This window comes from Rhipicephalus microplus, chromosome X (genome assembly GCF_043290135.1).
Source record: "Rhipicephalus microplus isolate Deutch F79 chromosome X, USDA_Rmic, whole genome shotgun sequence".
NCBI classification, from domain to species: Eukaryota; Metazoa; Arthropoda; class Arachnida; order Ixodida; family Ixodidae; genus Rhipicephalus; species Rhipicephalus microplus.
The window spans coordinates 354322973-354336555 of NC_134710.1; the positions used below are offsets into that span (position 1 = coordinate 354322973).

Genomic DNA, 13583 nt, shown 5'->3' on the forward strand with positions numbered 1-13583 from the left:
CTGCGTTCATCTTTATTCCAAATCGAGGGTAACCGCGATAGCTTTCTTAAGCAGCAATCACTGCACTACATCGGCTGAAAGAACTTCGTTCCATCAAAGAGCAAGTTCTTCGCTAATTACCACGCTTCTTTAACTGCTCGTACGAAAGAATCTCAGAATACTTTATTTATTTTATATATGTCTATTGTAGTTCTCTTTCCGGCTAATTATGCGTTGCATAATAATATGATTGTACTAAATATGCTGAATATTCTGCCGAGATTTCATAAAATCGCACGTAGGCAACTGTTATTAGGTCTGACATGAAATACGGAAGCTGCTGTCCGAAGGGATCAGTTGCGTGCTATGATACAGCTTTTCAATCGCGCTTATTATGATTTTTAAAATCCGTTGAAACTGAGTGAGTAAAAGTAAGCGAATGAACGTATAGAACAAGGTAACACTGGCGATGGTCACCAAATGAACTTCCTTATTTCAGGACCGAAGCTTCTTTGGCCGTCGGTAGTTCTCTCCTCTGTAGTCGTAGTAGTGATACCTAGCCACCTCTAGTTTACGAGTTGCTCACCAGATGGCATAGTGTGCATATGTCCATGGCAATATTGTAACTAGCCATTTTCACAGCAAATCTACGGAGTGAATGATCATCAGTGGGGCGAAGCGACCATCTCTCCGTACGTGTGTCCATTTGTCCGTCCATCCATGCTTCTTTCCATCCATTCATCTGTTCGTGATTTCATCCGTGCGTCCATCTGTTTGTATGTCCGTCCATGCTTCTGTTCGTCCGTCCGTGTTTCTGTTTTTCTGTCTGTCCGTGAGCGCTTCCGTCAATCCATGCATCCATCCATGCGTCCGTCAGTGCGTCCGTCAGTACGTCCTTCCGAGCTTTCGGTCGTCGGTCAGGACGGAGGATGAACGGACTCTTCGCCCCACTCATCATCGCTAACTCGATGGATACGCTGCCAACTCTAGAGAGAAGGGCTACATGAAATAATGGCATTGGTGTGATCTGGCGCTAGAAAAAAAGAAAAATGAGCACTGCCTGAAAAAACATAACTGTCGAGAGAAACGTTCCCCTATGAACAGCGAAAATGAGCCGTTATGTCACGTGGCGTAAGTTTAATCACATGGCCCCGTCATAGCATTATGAACCTACCAATTTTGTGATGTGATGTCACCGTGCAGTCGTATGGTGACTTCAACTTATGACGATGATTATTTGCATCACCTCCTCTCGATGACGTGAAACACCTTCGACGCGGGACGCCGACAGTAATATTTCATTTTTATTGAGGCATCTAACAGTTTAGTCTAAACGGTAAGCACACCAGTGGTATTGCACAGAACCTGCTGTGCTAGCTGGATTAAGTTGCAAATTTCAGTTGAAAAATCTACTTTTTTAATTTGAATGTCAAGTTTGCATAACAGGAGGCCGATTATTTGGTTTTCTCGTGCATACGGGTGACGTCCGAGCAGTGTTCACGGGATTGTACTGGCTTGCGGGTGATATCCATTTCTAGGCACATAGGCGGGCCTGAAAGTCTCGCACACGCAGTGAATGCTTTTGAGTTACCTTTCCGCAGTTTTGGGGGCAATTTTTATTAAAGTAACAAGAGCCCGAAATCTGGCATCGATAAGTGTGTTGCAGTAAGCTAAGTATATGATTCTTACGTATTAATTCAGAGAAGTTCTGTGCCAATAATCTTTAGCACTGCAGCTTATTAGCCACTTGTCAATTTGCGAATGAAATTATACATCGTGTATGACGGGTGACCAGCTTTCTATACATCCTTCATAAGTTTCTTTGGTGACCAACAAAGTCGCAAATTTTCTAACAATTTTGAAAAAAAAAACTTACACAATTCGAATACCATTTTTCCACCACTCTACCGTGAAGCACAAGCAGCCCTTCTACAATGTTACGACTCGCACCGCCGCAAACACTGTTGTGTAGTGCGCCAAGGTCACCAGTCGTTTGGTATCTTGTGTTTCTCAGCTCGCGACTGCTTCTGCACAGAGCTGATAGACGAGTGGACAAGACGACAGTGAGTTAAGGCAAGATGCATATACAGCATTGAAATAGAGGCGTTACATAATCGGCACTCGGGCCGACAGCTTAGGGAGTCGAAGAGCCGAGATATCTTCTCTCTGACACATATTTCGGCTGCTTGGCGAAGTACCGCGTGGTTCTTTATAGGCCCCAGGTGATCCATTACGTCATCAAAGTCCAATCAGAACTGCCGCCGGGTCGCATCAGGATCCTCCAGGGAGGACCCGCCGCTGGGTTGCGTCATGATCCTCAAATCCGGAGCCGCTGCGCTGGGTTGCACCCAAGGACGAGAAATGTTGCCACACATTGCGTAAGACTCGCCAGACTCGATCGCGCCGCTTGCATCACCGGGCTGCTATCGGGTCCTTGGGTTGAGGGAGCTCGCCGTGCGTTGCGTAAGGCAGACCGGCGCCACCGCTTGATGACGTCGTTGAGCTGATGGCGTCAAGCGGGCTCGCTCGCTGACTTTGACACAGATTGCCTTTGCAAAGGTCTGGACTCTCAGGCGTAACAAGGACACGAACCTCGAGTTGATAGTAGTAACTAGTTGCTGCTACCTGCTCCTTTTCACGTCTATAGCAGATGCCACAAGCTAAACTATAAATCAGGCAAACGTAAATCTTGTTATCCTCTAAAAAATCCTCATCATAGAACTCTCTTTGAAGCTGCTTTTAATGCAGCAAGCCACATTTACACGACCTTCAGAAGAAACTAAACTTCTAATAAACGTTCATTTTGGTGTTCTCTGTATTGTGATCACCATTATTGCCAAATCTTTATACTACCGGAGTGCGCAAGTGTCACGATATCACGTGCCTCCATTGAATTCCGTGACGCGACTGTGATATCCCCGGCGAAAACTGGCGCTGTGTGCAGCACGCGCCGAGGGAGGGTGAGGAGAATCGAGAAGGAAAAGCGTGCGCGAAGAAGAGTGCCGTTACTTTCTTAGGTCAAGGGTTTTAGGAGCAGCTAAATTTTTAAGGCAATTAGGAGCAGCGCGCCTGTTGCGCCACTGTGGAGCCAGGGCAGAAAGCCGCGGGGTCAACATTTGTGCGCTGCATCGAGAGATGACGTTGAAAGTTGCCACACTCTCTTCTGAGTGTGCGTTTTTCTCCTGAACTCTTCTTGCATTATAAATGCGAAGCACTTCTTAACCAACTTCAGCGACTTTGAGCGCATCTATCTATCTATCTATCTATCTATCTATCTATCTATCTATCTATCTATCTATCTATCTATCTATCTATCTATCTATCTATCTATCTATCTATCTATCTATCTATCTATCTATCTATCTATCTATCTATCTGTCTATCTATCTATCTATCTATCTATCTATCTATCTATCTATCTATCTATCTATCTATCTATCTATCTATCTATCTATCTATCTAGCCGCTTAATACTTCCACCTCTCCTAGCAGTTTCGATGAAGCTGTTAGTAGCAAAATATTTATGCCATAACATGACTTTACTACAAGTATATTGGACTAGTCATAACATAAAAAACATGACATGCATGTGACGAACGTGATAATGTACGTGTAATGGTCTTGCTGTTTTTGCGGCTGTTTCGTTTACATGACATTTTTCAAAACTAGTATGGTCTGAAATGACTGCACGGCGAACGTAGGTAGCGGACCCTAACGTGGAAATCATGACATGCATGCCATGTAAGTCATCACTACACGCATATGGTCATGGTGCGCTCGCAATCGCTTCGCTGGCTTCACATATACCAAATTTGGCTTTACGTGACGGGAATGGATAACGAAGGTATATGACTGGTACGAACACGATGATCATGATACGTGTGTCACGTAAGAACATGACTACACGCCATACGCTGATGGTGAACACGCAGTCGCTTCGCTAGCTTCACATAAAGCAAGTTTGGTTTAACGTGACGGGAATGGATGACGAAGGTATATTACTGGTGAAAACATGACACTCATTACATGCGTTTCATGTTCTTTATGTATAGGTTCCACGCTCAAGATGCATTCGCGGCTGGTTCGATAGCTTCACATGTACAACAGTTGGTAATACGTGACGTGAATGGACGATAAAGTTAAATGACACATCCAAACAAGATAATCGTTATATGTGAGTCATGTAAAGCCCGATGGAGGCGGAAATGTTGTAGGCCCGTGTGCTCAGATTTGGGTGCACGTTAAAGAACCCCAGGTGGTTGAAATTTCCGGAGCCCTCCACTACGGCGTCTCTCATAATCATATGGTGGTTTTGGGACGTTAAACCCCACATATCAATCAATCGAGTCACGTAAAGCATGACCACAAGCCAACGTCTTAGATACTGTCAGCTGGGTAAGCCCGCGTGGTCGCAGCGGCGAGGAGCGGCCTTCTCCTGTATCCCGTGCAGAGGTGGCTGCTGTCGCTTTGGAATTCACGAAGGAGCATCGTCTCCTACCTATTAATGTGAAACAGTAGCAAATTCGTTTTCGAATACGCGTATTTCAGCTAAAGCAGACAGATGAGAGCCAATAGAATACTATTGAGTGATAAATAAGTGCCATGCCTGTACCTAAAAAATTATGATTATTTCTTTTCCTGCAATGAGTGAGTAGAGTGGTGGGGTCCGCGGGTGGCACACCAGGCCGGTGCCGTTGTTCTCCCCCCCCCCCCCTTAAAAAAATCTTTCCGCTATTGTTACAAAGCAAAAACTGACACTCGGCCACACTTTTCTGTCCCACACCTTCTTCAGATCAAGGTGGTGCGCCTACCTACCAAAAAAAATTCTGCTTGCGCCTCTGCAATAAAGAGAGTTCAACTGCGTCTTCAGGTTGCCCCGCCACGGTGGTCTAGTGGCTAAGGTACTCGGCTGCTGACCCGCAGGTCGCGGGATCAAATCCCGGCTGTGGCGGCTGCATTTCCGATGGAGGCGGAAATGTTGTAGGCCCGTGTGCTCAGATTTGGGTGCACGTTAAAGAACCCCAGGTGGTCGAAATTTCCGGAGCCCTCCACTACGGCGTCTCTCATAATCGTATGGTGGTTTTGGGAGGTTAAACACCAGAAATCAATCAATGTGTCTTCAGGTTGTGGACGATTATAAGCGAACAAACCTGTTGTAATTGCACATCGTATAAATTGCGTGCAAGAATATATTTTAAAACAGTTATGCTTTTTTTGAACAGCTAAGGAAAAATAGACAGGCTACACGAGCAGTCTTGCGCGAATTAGCGCCATAATCCTGCTGTGCTTCATATCAAAGAGCTTGCAAGCCTCACAGCTGGCACAACTGACATAAATGGTATAAATTTTATGTGAAGATGCTTTTCATACACAAACTGCTTTGATTGTATCTTCTGCTGCGGCATTGCAGGATTGAACATTGTTCGGTATTGTAATGCAGGGAACCAAGTTGCTACCTCTTGACATAACTCAGGATCAGAGGGGACACCAGTAATTTTGTCAACATCGCTGTTCTTTATGTTAACATCCGACATATCGCCATCACTTGCCGACACACGGCCCTCGAAATTCGGGGTTTCCCTAAGTTTTGGTGGTCTCCTTTTGCGCTTTAATGCTGCTGGTTTAGACAAGTGCGCAGGAATATTCGGGAAAGTTTGAGGAACAGCACCGGGCTCAGGTGTCCACCTACCACATGGAATTTTTCACGCTTCCCCTTACGATGTGTTTGTAGCAAGGCCCTCGGATTCGAAATGTAAGTAGGAAATGTATGTCTTGACTGTCACCTTGAATTATTTTCGTGGAACAGCAGCTCTTCAGGCCCTGAGAACCGCAGGGTAATTTTAGGGGTTTGAAGGTGGCTCCCAGATTACAAGCGTTTTTCTCAGAGGCATAACCACTTCGATAGCCCGGCGCACCACAGGTCGGCATGTTTACCATGTCAAACTGCTAATTCACTCAAGCATGCTTGATTGCTGTCTTACATGTTAAAAACTATTTGCTCTGACTGAATTTGAACCCTCACTTCAAGCTCCCGTCGCTGTGTTCTCAGCAAGGTATTAAAACAAAGGCATTCAACGCTACCGTAGGAAGCCGGCGGCGGCGGCTGAATTTGAACGCTACGCCAGCGCCACTACGAGTTGGTGCCATCTCCGGAGAGAGCTTTTCTAACTGACAGTATCTAAAAACGTTGCCACATGCTACGCTCACAGCACGCTCACGGCTGTTTTGCAAGCTTCACGTATACCAAATTTGGTATTACGCGACGTGAATGAAGGACGAACATAAATGCCAGGCGCAAACATATTAATCATGAGATGGAAATCATGTATGGCATAATATACATGTCTCACGCAGTTGGGGCTGGTATTGAAAACGTTAGTGGTGCCGTCGTTCCGCAACTCCGAATAACTTACTTACATCTCATCCAGATGCCTGAGTCCGCATAACTTTTCTACTTGTGTTTATTTTGTACTACATCCATGCGCCTCGCAACTTTGTGGCTATTTTAAAGTGACATATCAACCTTCTTGATTCGTGCTTAGGATATCAACGATCACCAGTGTACGTGGGATCTGCCAATTTTTACACCCTTCTGGCTGGCGCGGCGTGCACGACACGCTGAACCCTCCGCTGGCTCGTTGTATCTGCAATAAAATCAATGAGCCCGCTTGTTAATTCCGCTCCTTGACGTGTTATACAAGGTTCTCAAGCATTAAAAACACCTGGACAAACATTCGCTTCAAGTAAACGCTGTGGCTCATATACTCTTCATTGCGTTTCTATATATACAAGCGCAAAGACTTTTCAAAAATAGTACCAATTAGTGGCTGAGGGGCTTACCCCGTCTACGCTTCGGCTGTCCGTAATGCGGAGGCATGTTGACCACTATAATCTAAGCGAATAAAGTTTACATCAAATGACACCGACAAATACAGCTAGTGGAGCTTTCGAAGTTAATCAAGAGGCATAAGGTAGTCGAAATCAGAAGGTACAACATGGAGAGGATTGAGCAGGCTGCAAAAAGTGGCAGAAGTCTAAAAATCTACGAAGGCAAACTTGTGCATAGTCGAAAGTCGGATGAATGCAATAACAGACAAGGAAGACAATGTCATAACCAATATAGAGAGCATATTTGCAGTGGAAGTAGAGTTCTACAGAGAGCTGTAAAGAAGCCGAAACAAAAAGGATAATATACTAGGAAGAAATGATAGCCCAGAGGAATTCGACATCTTACCATCAACAACAGGGGAAGTAAGAAAAGCCTCAGAAGGAATAAAAAGAAACATAGTTGCTGGTGTGGATAAGCTAACGATGGACCTGCTGAAAGATGGCGGAGAAATTGTGTTAGAAAAACTGGGCATCTTATATAAAAGGTATCTTTTGATTAGAAGGTGCGATGAGTGGAGTCTGCGCCTTTGAAAAGTGCACGTCACGAAGAGCAAGACCTTATGGAGTGCACGCGAGTTTCTGCGCTAACGAGAACGACGATGTCGAAGTAGCATCGAGCATGGAGACACGTGGCGTGGGGATGGACGTGCAAGTGGCCCAACGCGAAGTCACCACAGAGATTCCATCATCTAATGGCTGGGCTCCACAATGCTGCAAAATCGCTCATTAAGACGGGTAAAGTGAGCCATAGTTCGAGAGAGGAAGCCCAAGCAGAAAAGAGCAAGGGGAGTTCGAACAGGACATTTTTACGAGAAGGTTGTCACCCGACCGGGCACTGAAGAAGGGCCGTCGGGTGTCGAACCCGAGCCTCGAAGACTTGAGCCGTCTGGGGCCTCACGCCGTCCCGTACACGCTCGAGGGGACCGTAGACATCCGGTTCTAAACTCCTGCCCTGAGCCTGCAGACTTCGGTGCCGACGGGCGAGCAACAGCCGTTGGGCTATGGGGCCTGAGCTGTAGGGCCAGCTGCCTGGCCATGTTGACTCTGGTTTCTCGACGCGTCGCCAGCAGCCAGCGTTCACTCATTACCAGCCTCTTCACGTCCTAAAGCCAGAGCTACTACGTTCCGATCTGGTTTCTCAACGCATCGCTAGCCATTAGCGTTCACTCCTCATCACAAGCCAGCGTTCCTTTGCCTCAACGAGCTGACCGTTGGCACTCTATACGACTCCAGCAGCACCGTTTAGTGCGAACAAACACTCTTCACCACTCTGCAACTCACTCGCGTTTGGACTGTCATTCAGTTGTATTAACTGAACTGGTGTTTTGTTGGTAATTAAGATGGTTTTGCCACATGCATTCAAATTTTTATTCGGTGTGTTGTTCTGTGGAAGATTTTATTTTATAATTATTTTATTTGTATTTTTATTTACAATACTGTTAGCCCTCGCAGGCTGTTACAGAGGTGTGAAAGCAAGCTATACACTGCTATGTATTAATTTGTTTCCAACGTCACTAGAAAACTTCAGCTGACTCGCTAGCATTAAATACACTGGAATCAAGCTTGTTACAGTCAACGATCGTGTGAGGCAAAAAAGGACACTTGAATACATCCATCCTCGTGGCACTTGGCAAAATGTCATACGAATGATTTGTTCGCGGTGACACTCGAGCTGGAGGGTACAAGTACAAAGATGGATCAATGTTTAGTGTGGTATTATACAATCGATAAAGAAACTTAAAGCGTGCGATTTGTCTGTGCTCTGACAGCTTCTGAACGTTGGCCCTTTGAAGTAGCGTGGTGATTGAATGCATTGTCTGGCAGCCCGATCAAATAAATTTGGCTGCCATTTGCTGGATACGTTCCAGCTTATCAACAAGCTTCTGACTGTGTGGGTTCCAGATACTACTGGCATATTCTAGTGTTGGACGCACTACTGTTTCGCAAGTCATCGGCTGTGTTTAAAGCATGGCATATCTTAGCTTTTGCCGCAGAGCACCCATCTTACGGTCGGGAGAACTACAAATATTTTCAAAATGCTTGTTTCAGGTTAGGTTCGAAGTTATTGTAACACCGGGATATTCTACCTCACTAGCTCATTTAACTTCTTTCTTTTTTATTTTACATGTAAACGTTATGGCGCTTTCTTATTTGATACCGACATACAAGTAGTCTTGTGTGAAATTAATTTTCATATCCCATTTTTCACCCCACTCTATAACAGCACAAAAATCATCATTGAACGAAACCTGCTCAGCAATACTTCTTAATCTTGTAAGTAACACCCAATCATCCACGAACAGTGTCACATCAACGGAAAAGTGAACATATTTTACAATATCTTTAATTTGAAACATACATAAATTTGAACCCAAGACATAATCCTGTGGTACTCCGGATCCAACAGTCAATGTGTGTGAGTGTGTTATCGATTTTTCTACGAACTGCTCCCTGTTGCGCCAATAGACAGTGACCCATTCGATAATCTCCACAGCAACCCCAAGCTCGTGCGTTTTGCTGATCACTTCTTGTGACAATTTTATTCTTTCTACCTTTTATTTAAACTTTTTGTGTGGCTTTTGTTAAAAACCAATGACTTTGCCCTTCGTTAAGACTCTCAGAGGCTGAAACCTTGATAGCTCCTAATTCATAACAATAAAAAGTGCCTTGCGTCACAAAAGTGTACCAGAATCTTCCAAGAACGCCGGCATGAATTTAATTCATGAGAAACGAGACGTCAAAAACTTGAAAACCAAAGGTTGATCAGCTTACTGTTCGTTCTCTACAAACTATTTACAAATGTAACATATATTAGCACTGAGGCAACATTAGAGTTTTAGCAACCAAAAGACCGATTTCATACAAGCTACTTCACAAGAGACAACATTCATACTATCAATCAGGTAATAGAAAATGCGCGGAATACAAGGAACCCTTATATATTGCTTTCATTGAATACGAGAAGGCGTTTAACTCAGTCGGGACATCAGCAGTAATGCAGGCATTACGAAATCAAGGAATCAGCGAACCCTACATAAACATACTGAGTAAGTCTACAGTGCATCAACAGTCACCGTATAGCTCTCCATAAAGTAAGCTACAGATTCACTACGAAGAAGCTTGTAAGGCAGTGAGACAAGATATCTCCAATGTTATTCACCGCATGTTCACAGGAGGTTTTCAGGGGCCTAGATTGCGAACAGTTTTGGAAAAGAGATAATTGAGAGTATCTTGGTAACCAGCGATTCACTGATGGCATTGCCTTTATGAGTAACTCTGGAGATGAATAACACCTCATGAATAAAAAAAGGACACGGAAAGCAGAAAAGATGTGAAAATTAGTATACACCAAAATAAAAAAAATGTACAACAGTCTCAGCAGAAAACAGCCCTTTGCGATAAGTGGAGACATGTTGTGCGTTGTAAGGGAATATGTTTACTTAGGACAGGTAGTAACCGTGGAGCCGACCCATGCGAGTCAAATAATGAGACGAATAAAGATGAGGTGGGTCACACTCAGAATTAATTCTCAAATCATGAAATGTAATCTGCCACTAACCTTCAATAGAAAGGTGGTCTGGGTTTCCCAGTCGACTAGCAGGACGATTTAAGAAAAGCCGCTGGCTTTACGAAAAAAAAAACCCTTTTGCATGTGATTTCTCGTACAGTGAGTTAGCTGATAGTAATTTTTCTGCTAATTACTTTTAATAACGTGAAATAGTTGAACATATAATTCTAAATCTACTGTACTAATCATTGAAGCGTGAATGATACAGTTGAAGTAAAAAACGTGGAGCATTAAACTGAGCTGTTTTAAGCGAAGTATGATTTTCGTGCTCAGTCTTTCTGAATGATAAAATGATCTCCACGAAATATAAAAAGTACCACGTGACAGCGCTTCCAACCGCATCGTAAAGCAGTGCCCCCGAAGAAACTTATGAAAGCAAATCATTTGCCGATCGCACATCCGAATAGACAGCGCATCCCCTTGACTGTTATATGGAAGCAGGAGCAAGCTACGCAGCTCATCAGCGATTTATTTCTCTCAGATATACCAGCGACTCCTCTGTTTTATCGATTCCAGCCAGATGTGCCCGATCCTGCTGTTCACCATCATCTTCTCTAGCCCTCTCCTGCTCTCGCCTATGACCTAGCCTTCACCCGTGCTTTGTGGTCGTGTGGAAGAGAGTCCTTTATGCAGTGTCTCACTACGAGAATAATATTAGGCATTTTTTTGCAAAGTTTTGTACAAATCTGTGGCGAGGCGTCTTGCATTGCTCGTTATCACAATGTTGGCGGTAGCGCTCGCTCTGCAAGTGATACGGTGTTTTCAGATAGCGCGTCGCCGTTCCTGGCGCTATGCGGGCAACCAATGGGGACGCGTCACGGTGACGCCTCTGCATAACTAGAGCGGTGAGGTGGCGGCAGCATTACTTCCAGTCACAAAGTAGGAGCATGAAAGAACAAATCTGACAGACGCATGATATTGGAGATGGACAAACCTCTATCGCGTTTCCTTGGAAAACTGCTCGGAAGTCAGCGTGATGCAAGCAGCCCTACCCCTACTGTGGTGTGGCACCACGACCACTCTCTGAACTAAGGCGGACAGACGGCAACGGTTGAACAGTGCTCTTTGGCACTGGCATTGAAAGAAATGAAGGAGGCGTTGGTTTTACGTCGCCTTTCTAACCCGCCTCTTAAGACTTACTGATCCACTTGATAAGAATGTCTTCCAACAGCATGTTCGAAACACTGCTTGTACCCCAGACAAAACCTTCAAGGCAAGAAAACAGACGTAGAGTATTTCAAAATATTGGTTCTACTAGCACCGCAATGAAAATGTGCTTGTGCAGCTATATCTTTCGTCATAAACTCGCTTAGAAGGAAAACACAATTATTATATGGCTTGAATTTTTTAATTATCTGCCGCAAAACTCAGGCATTTACAAAAACAAATAAAACCAAAACAAGCATGCCAGAAATTTACCAACGTGTAGAAAGAAAGCAAAAGCAATGCGTTGAAGAAGCTGAGTGTGCCACTGCCAAATGTACCAATCTGGCAATCATGACGTTTGCGCAAAAAAAAAAGAAAAAAGTGAGATATTATTGTTGCTTTATTACTGGTGCATTCGCAAGCACCAATAATCACTCGATATCGCTTACAGAACGTGTTCAAATATGTCTCTTTCTGCAGCTTCTCTGTACTGAGCCGGCTTTACAACATCCTCAGTTGCTTTTTCGATGACCGGCGGAGAAATTCTGATGCATACATCCGGTATTGTGGCCTTCAGGTCATCTGGCGCCTTCGTCTCCGTCATGTACACACAATTTTTCATGTATCCCCACAAAAATAAATCCAGTGGAGGGAAATCAGGTTACCTAGGCGGCCAGTGGACAATTCCTGTGCTTTCCACTCACTGTTCAAGAAGAGTCACATCCAACCAGTTTTTTGTGTGGCTGCTGCTATGTGCTGGCGCCCCAAATTTCTGGTACTACAAGAGTGAAAAAGATGATAGAGGAATTTACTGCAAAATCAATCCGCTGTTCCTTTAAGGATTTTATCTTCGTAACACTGTCCAGCCAGCGTGAAATCGAAGAAGATAGGTCCGAATATACCTCCAGGCCCCGGCATAAGTTCCGCACTAAACATTAAAATACCACTGGTACTGGTGGCGAGTGGCGCTTTACCCAGTGTGGATCGCAGCCAATCCAGCAGTGGAAGGTATGCCGATTTGCTTGGGTGTTTTTGCAAAAATTCGCTTCGTCTGTCCAGATTACTTGACAAAGGAGCTTTGGAGACCCGTCGCATTTTGCGAAGATCCAGTTCGAGGAATCTAGGCGATTCTGCAATTTTCTCTCTTCTAAGCTCTGGTGCAGGATAAGGTGGTATGAATGCAAATCCGAGTTATTCAATACCCGACAAACTGACGACTTGGAAATGGGTGAATCCCGGCAATGGCGGCTGCATTTTTGATGGCGGTGAAAATGTTGTAACCCGTGTGCTCAGATTTACGTGCACTATAAAGAACCCTAGGAGGTCGAAATTTCCGGAGCCCTTCACTATGGCGTCTCTCATTATCATGTGGTGGTTTTGGGACGTTAAGCTTCAGACATCAATCATCATCAAATGGATGCATGGGTGGCCGCGTCTCGCACGCTAACCCAAGGGTTTGCTGCCGGAAATGCCGGAAGATCGGAAAGTAGGTTGTGACTCACAGATGGAGTTGTCAGCCTCTGTTTTGTGAAACAGCCTGTCTTTTTGCAGGTTTTCATATATTCTCAAGATTACTGATGCGTTAGGTCTACGGACACACTTTCATGAGCGATAAATCATCGCGGCCTTTCTTGTGTTGCGTTATGTGGCTCCCAAGGCAAGGATTATGCCCGCCTTCTCATCATTAGAATAGGGCATAGTGTCAAGGATGAAGAAAACGTATTTCAAACCTTTAGGCGGACTTCGAAAACCCACTTCTGTAGTGACCGGCTCCATTGCAAAAGGAAAAGAATTGTCCGTGCAGACCAAGTAGCAGTAACTGCCCGTTCAACAGCAAACGCGACTTTCTGCTTCGGGCTTGGCGCACGTGACAAATGAAACACGAACACGGTCACGATTGTTTATTCCTTCATCCACTCATCATTCTACCGAATTGAAATTTAAAAGCATTTATCGTCTGTTTCGTTGCTTTTCAAGTTTCGTCCGCGCCACAAGCAGTGCT

General features: G+C 44.6%; 1 protein-coding gene across 1 annotated transcript in view; it reads left to right on the forward strand.

Annotated features, from left to right (window-relative positions):
- Positions 1 to 13583, forward strand: part of LOC119161992 (nose resistant to fluoxetine protein 6) — a 151032-nt gene that overhangs the window by 94288 nt on the left and 43161 nt on the right. The gene's annotated exons all lie outside the window — the stretch shown is intronic.